Here is a 7,496-nt window from a genome sequence, read left to right as displayed (position 1 = left end):
TGCTAGTGAGGTTCAACAGTTTTGGATGTACACATTTAGATTTTATGCTGAGGCACAATCAGGTTTTTACCAAGGTGGTGTTGCATCAGGTAGACTGGTCGTGTGTGTGACGTATGTAGAGTTATGGATGAAAATCTGATGCTCATGATGTTTGAGTGTGTTGATGTAGCTGGGTTCTATGTGAGGTTGAGGGATATATTAGAAAAGGTACTGGGGAGTAGAGTTGATAGGTAGGTTTGATTGGTATTGTTTGGAGTGGGTCAGCATGTGAGGGGGTGAAAATTGACTTTCAATTTTATGTTGTCACATGCAAGGTATGCTGTATATTCAAGGAGGAACTTGGCAATGTATGAGGGAAAGAGGGTGACAGTGTGGAAGGTGTTTAAAGGTTTGGTCAGGAAGGTTGTTGGACTGATGCATAGGTCTAGGTAGAGGGATTTTGAGAGGGTGTATGTGACATTGTGGATTCATTGCTGTGGGGGAGGACAGGGGTTTGATGTGCAATGTTTTGGGGAGGTATCATTAATAATTTTGAAAACATTGTTTTGATAGGCGTTGCTTTTAATCTGTGGAATTTGATTTGTCTTAGTCTTGTATGCAATGTTTGTATGAAGGTTTTGGTATTTTTATTTGATAGGGGGTGAATTGTTCACCTGCCTATGTTTAGTCTTGTGTCGTATTTATTGGTTTTTGTATATTGCATTTTAAATATTGTAAAATCGTTTTTTTTATTAATAAAAAAAAGAAATATGCCCAATCTCGTCTGATCTCAAAAGCTTTGCAGGGTCAGGCTTGTTTAGTACTTGGCTGGGAGACCGCTTGGGAATACCAGGTGCTGTAAGCTTTTTGCCCAGGCGAGTATACTCTTCTATACACAATAATAATATAATGGCAATTTTTAAACGGAATGGTTATTCCACTTCCTCAAAGTTTGAGTTACATAAACTTGAAATAGTCTAACAGTTCTTATATGGTTTACAGCCATACCATCCTGAATACGCTCGATCACCTCTGATCTTGATAGCTAAGCAGTGGCAGGCCTTGTTAGTACTTGGTTGGGAGACCGCTTGGGTATACTAGGTGCTGTAAGCATATTGCCCAGTCAAGTATACTCTTCTATACCCAATAATAATATAATGGCCATTTTAAAAATGGAATGGCGATTCCACTTCCTCAAAGTTTGAGTTAAATATACTTGAAATAGTCTATCCAACTCTTCTGTGACGTATGGCCATACCATCCTGAAACTGACAAATCTCGTCTGACCTCGGAAGCTAAGCAGGATCAGGCCTGGTTAGTACTTGGTTGGCAGACAGCTTGGGAATACCAGGTGCTGTAAGCTTTTTGTAGAGTATGCTATTCTAAACAACAATATAATGGAATGGCTATTCCACTTCCTCAAAGTTTTTTGAGTCAAACTTGGAATCGTCTATCCAACTCTTTTTCAGTGGCTTACGGCCATACCAGCCTGAATACGCAGTTCCGGTGAGGAAAGTGAGACAGGTGTAAGTGATTGCGCTGTGTGTTTGCTCGCTTGACAGCTTTTCAACGTGTAATTCTGATTTTTGTGTTTGGTTATTTTTCCCCCGCCCTTGCAGTTTTGCTGCTCGTGGGAGAGTTTTTGGGTCTCTTTTTATATTTCTATGATAGACAACATGTCAACGACGAACGGAATGGACAAGGACAAAGAAAATGCTCAAAGGAAGAAACATGGAAATGATGGAGTAATGAAATGCGGGCAAAGAATTAACGGTGGCAGAAGGTGACGACGATGGAATTATTACGATCCAATTAAGGATGTGTGTGGAGAGGTGGTGGGTTGAAAGGCGAAAGAAAGTACGAGGTTACAATGCGCAATGGAAAAGGAAAGGAACGTTTAATGGATGGATTCATGATAAAAAAAACAAGGATCATGGCAAGAGATATGATTGCTAATGAGCTCAGTCTCTTTTATGAATCTTTCGGTATATATAGAGGACAGCGCTATACTGGATAAGCTGCTGTATCAAATATCAGGAGGAGAGTTTGGCCAGGGACGGAGATAGTGGATGGGACGCGATATTGTAAAGAACAATCTTTGCCGTATTCTACTAAATTTCAGACACTCGAGGGTGGAGAGTACTTTCGGGTAATTCATGATAAGCAGATCAGGGTCTGTCGGCTATGTATTCAGCCTGGACACATAGTAAAAGTCTGCCCTGAATTTAAATGTTTCAAGTGCGGGAAGCAAGGACATTATGCGAGGGAATGTGTTGGAGGGAAGGAAAGGGCATTTTGCAGTGGATGTCGAATGAGACCAGAAGAGTGCAACTGAGGAGAGGTTGTGGCTGTGGAGGGGAGTCAGGAACTGTTTGGTAAAGAAGCTGTATCACAGCAAGAAGGAGAAGAGGATGTGGAGGAGAGTGGAGGTGGGAGAAGAGGGAGCTGCCAAGAAGAGGGAAAGATTGGGCTGAATGGAAGCACTGGTGACTCACAGGTTTTGGGGGGAAGCTCCGCCCATGTGAGTACCTCGGGAGGTAATGAAATGGAGGGGAGTTTGTTACCGACAACTGTACAGGAGACTGAAATGGACACAGGGAACACAGAAGATACAAGACAGAAAAAAATATTTGGTTGGAAGAAATGGAATTAGAATGTCTGATTCAGAAGAATTGGGAAGGCTACAGGAAGAGGAAAGCAGCGGCGGATGCGGAAAAGGACTGCAGAGGGAAAAAACATTAACAGGACAATGAATATTTTATCTCTTATTGGAACAGTTAATTTTATGTCAATGGTTTAAGGACAATGGAAAAATGTCAAAGTATAATGCAAATGAAGAATTCTGATTTATTTATGTCTACAAGTGACACGTTGAGACAATGACTATATTAGAAGTAAAACAAATATGGAGAGATTTTATTTTTGTAAATAATGATAGGGGGAAAACAAGTGGTGTTGCAATTTTGTTGAGGAAGGATGTGGGAGGATTTTCATTTTAGATTTTGAGTATGGTTTTTAGAATTATAAATATTTATGCGCCTGATAATGAAATAGAGCAAAGGGATTTATTTATGGGATTAGGACAATGGTGTGAGGGAAATTGTATTGTGGTTGTGTCACGAATATTACCGAAGGCGACTCCCCTTCTTGTTCGGGTGGCACTCAGCGGTCGTCGTCGCCGGTCTACTAGCTATCACCGATTCGTTGTTCTGTGTTCCTTTGGTTTTGTCTGATTGGTATCACCTGTTTCTTGTTTGGTTGTTAGGGTGGGGTTATATAAGTTTGTTCAGCCCGCTTCTGTTTCGTGCGGGCTTGTTTGTCTGTTCTGTGTTTGAGTGTATTTTGTTTGCATTTTCGGGTTTCGCGCTGTCCGTTATTATTTCTGGACATTTGTTTTCCTACTTTTGTTCATGATATTTTTCCTGGACATTAAAGCGTGTTTTTCCCACATCTTTTGCTCTCTGCGCCTGACTCCACACCTCTTCACTCATTTATCGTAACAGGTTGGGGTTTTAATGTTAAAATAGACAGACTTGATATGACGAGAGGAGCAACTTTTAGAAGTGATTAATCTAGGAAGGTTTTAAAGAAGATATTACAAAAAGGTATTATAGAAATATGGAGGGATGAAATTCAAGACATAATTTTCTAGAAGGCAGGTGGTTTTAGGTGAATTGAAACAAACAAGGATAGATTTGGTTTTGGTGTAAGGAATTTTATGAAAGATATTGTTTTTCAACTTTTAGTGATCATGCAGCGTTAATATTTTCGGTGGGTTTAGATAAGGGAAGAACAGGAGGTGGAATATGGTGTATTAATGCAGGGTATTTAGGAGATGAGGAATATCGGAAACTTAAGCATTGATCGAATATGAAATGAAGATAAGCAGAAAGGAATAGTGTCAATGGTGGGGAAATGTTAAAGAAAAAATAAAAGTATTTAGTATTAGATATGCAAGGAAGAAGAGATTTGGGATGAAAAGAGAAGAAAATGAGTTAAGAGCTAAATTGAATGAGGAAATGTGTGAACCTAATTATAATATAGAAAGGGTTTTGGAATGAACACAATTGAGTAAATATAAAATAGATACATAAGTGTAAGGGTGCAAAGTATGTTTTGGAGGGGGAGAAATGTACTTCCTGCTTTCTTGGTTTAGAGAAGAGTTAACAATGGAGAACATAGTATATTAGAGACATTGACATTGATACTGGAAACAGTGGATCATTTTTATAAGGATTTATTTAAAGAAGGGGAGGTGGAGATTTTGGATAGTGTGGATGTGCAAATTGATGTGGAGGACAAACAAATGTGTGATGGGAAGATAAGTGAATGAAGTCAAAGATGCGATTTAAGGATTTACAAGTTAATAAGAGTCCTGGGGGAGATGGAATAATTGCAGAGTTTTATCAAATATATGGTAGTCTTTTAGCACCTATTTTATTGGAAGTTTATCAATATATGGAGGATAATAGTGTTTTAGAATCTATGGGGGATATTGTTTTGTATGAGTGCCAATGTGCGTTACATATTTTGCGATCGTTATATCTTTGTTGTTTTAGAAGTTTCATTAAAATGTGGAACTCTACTCACGCTGCGTCTTGGTCCAATTATTCATACGACGTACGTGACAAATACATCTGATCTTGTCTGATCTCGGAAGCTAAGCAGGGTCAAACCTCGTTTGTACTTGGTTGGGAGACTACTTGGGAGTACCAGGTGCTGTTAGCTTTTTGCCCAGTTGAGTATATTATTATGGCCATTTTAAAATGGAATGGCTATCCCACTTCCTCAAAGGTTTTTGAGTTACATAAACTTGAAATAGTCTATCCAACTCTTCTTCCATGGCTTACTGCCATACCATCCTGAATACGCTCCTTTTTGGAATTTCAGGAAGTGGATGAGCAGCAGGTGGCTGAGTGTTTGAGAGAGAATAGTTTTTTTTAGGTTTATTTGATACACGAGTTTGAATGTTTTTCTGAGTGTAGTTTATTTTTTTTCTTAAACATTTGCATCATTATACCCTAACGGCGCGAGCTGTTTGGGGTATTCTGCTGAAAATAACTGGACGGACGCCATGGCTTCGACATCAATAATACCAACGACGAGGAGAAAGGACAACAGTGACAAAATTATTTCAAATTAAGAGCTGAGTAGAAGATAATGAGAAAGAACTGACGGTGAATGTGGAAATCATTGGAGAATACAAAATAACAGTGATGGAAGTGGTGAGGTATAAGAAGTTTGTGGAACGAAAAACGGAAATAAGTATTTAGTAACAATGTCCCATGGAAAAGCCTAATGGACGGGCTCAAGATAAAGAACTGGGGAATGATGAACTTGTGGTGTCCTTTTTGAACTTGCCTGCATATATTACAGATGGTGAATTACATGAGAAATTACAAGGCTGGAAAGTGAAGGCAACCACGCCGATTAAGAAGTGGATGTGTCCAGGAACAGACATTGTAGACGGGACGAGATTTTGCAAAGTGTGCAATCCTTGCCATATTCAAACAAATTCAATACAGTCGAGGGATTTCAATTCTTCCGTATGATCCATGACAAGCAAGTGAGGGTATGTGGACTATGCATTCAGCCAGGGTACATACTTAAGGAATGCCCGGAATTCACATGTCATAAATGTAGTGAACAAGAGCATTATGCTAGAGAATGTTTGAACATAGTTAATGTGTGACAGACCCAAAGGTAGATGTAATAAGGGAAATAACTTATTTTTGCAAACAATAGACCTCACTTCTGAGGAAGATGAGTTGAGTGATTCCAGAGACAGTAGCAAATATGCTTGGAGAGTAATGTCATCTGGCAATACACGAGACACAGTTTACGTCTCTGCTGCTGACAAGGTAGAACAGCAGCACATGATGGGTGAACTAGATGGTGCCTGAGCCAATCTTAAGCCTGTGTAAAAATGACACCAAAGAGAGGACTGGGTCCACTGAAGTCGATGGCACTGTTAAATCACACTTTTCAAAAGGCTTGACTGCTGCTTCCCTCACCCCTCACAATTCCAAGTCATGAGTCAGATGATGAAATAGTGAGGATCCTCAGATGTTTGCAAGAGGTAATTGTCAAAAGCTAGGGAGATGGGATTTGGAACAAAGAAAGTCTCTTTTGAAATGACTTGTTTGATTCTGGTGATATTTCTGCACACATTAATAATAATTAAAGTTGCATCCCTAATTGGTAACAGTTTGAGACATGAGTAAATTTGAGCAGGTTAAAATACAGTTTTTGGCAGTCTAACTTTTCTCCTCATCTGCGGGTTTCGTATAGGCCAGGCTTGTCTGTATGCTTGGGGTTGTGATATCCTGCCATGTGACTTGGTTGTCAAATTCATTAATGACTGCATGGTTACTAACTAAACCATGAAGCTAAAATAATAAAATATGATACAACCAGGGTGTTCAGTCGAGGAGGACCAGACAGTGTAATTTAAAAAAGCAGGGCAATACTATATTTAGAATTAAAGATGTGAAGGCCTGAACAGCACTATACTTGTAGAGGGATGGCACGGGTTAGATTTTGAATGTGATTGTGTTTTGGGTTAGTTGGTTTGCATTCCGGTGCACAGGCCTATCTCCTGTTTATCCCCTGCTTTTAATGATACGTTACGTTAGCTGTAATGGTTAAAAAAGGCCCGTAGGTGTCCTCCTAAGATCATGAATAAACTGAAGTTCTAAAAGCCTACAGACAAACTAAAACAAGAAGATCCCGCGCTCAGGTCTGTTCAACGCTGGTCCGACCAATCTGATTCCACGCTTCAAGACTGCTTCAATCACGTGGATTGGGATATGTTCTGCATTGTGTCCAACAACAACATTGACAGATTCGGTGAGTGAGTTCATTATAAAGTGCATTGACGATGTTATACCCACAGCAACGATTAAAACATTCCCAAACCAGAAACCGTGGATTGGTGGCAGCATTCGCGCGAAACTGAAAGCGCAAACCACTGCTTTTAAACAGGGCAAGGTGACCATAAACATGACTGAATACAAACAGTGTAGCTATTCCCTCCGCAAGGCAATCAAACAAGCTAAGCATCAGTATAGAGACAAAGTAGAGTTGCGACACAAGAGGTATGTGGCAGGGTCTACAGTCAATCACGGATTACAAAAAGAAAACCAGCCCCATCACAGACCAGGATGTCTTGCTCCCAGACAGAGTAAATAACTTTTTTGCCCGCTTTGATGACAACACAGTGCCACTGACACGGCCCACTACCAAAACCTGCGGACTCTCCTTCACTGCAGCCGACGTGAGTAAAACATTTAAACATGTTAACCCTCGCAAGGCTGCAGGCCCAGACGGCATCCCCAGCCGCATCCTCAGAGCATGCGCAGACCAGCTGGCTGGTGTGTTTACGGACATCTTCAATCAATCCTTATCCCAGTCTCCTGTTCCCACATGCTTCAAGAGGGCCACCATTGTTCCTGTTCCCAAGTAAGCTAAAGGTAACTGAGCTAAACGACTACCGCCCCGTGGCACTCACTTCCGTC

General features: G+C 40.4%; 1 pseudogene; it reads left to right on the top strand.

Moving 5' to 3' along the window:
* Window positions 1-973: 973 nt before the first annotated feature.
* Window positions 974-1,092, top strand: LOC123995985 (annotated as a pseudogene).
* Window positions 1,093-7,496: the final 6,404 nt, after the last annotated feature.

This window comes from Oncorhynchus gorbuscha, linkage group LG14 (assembly GCF_021184085.1).
Source record: "Oncorhynchus gorbuscha isolate QuinsamMale2020 ecotype Even-year linkage group LG14, OgorEven_v1.0, whole genome shotgun sequence".
Classification (NCBI taxonomy): domain Eukaryota; kingdom Metazoa; phylum Chordata; class Actinopteri; order Salmoniformes; family Salmonidae; genus Oncorhynchus; species Oncorhynchus gorbuscha.
The sequence above is the reverse complement of the archived record's forward strand: the minus strand, read 5'-3'. Positions and strand labels throughout refer to the sequence as shown.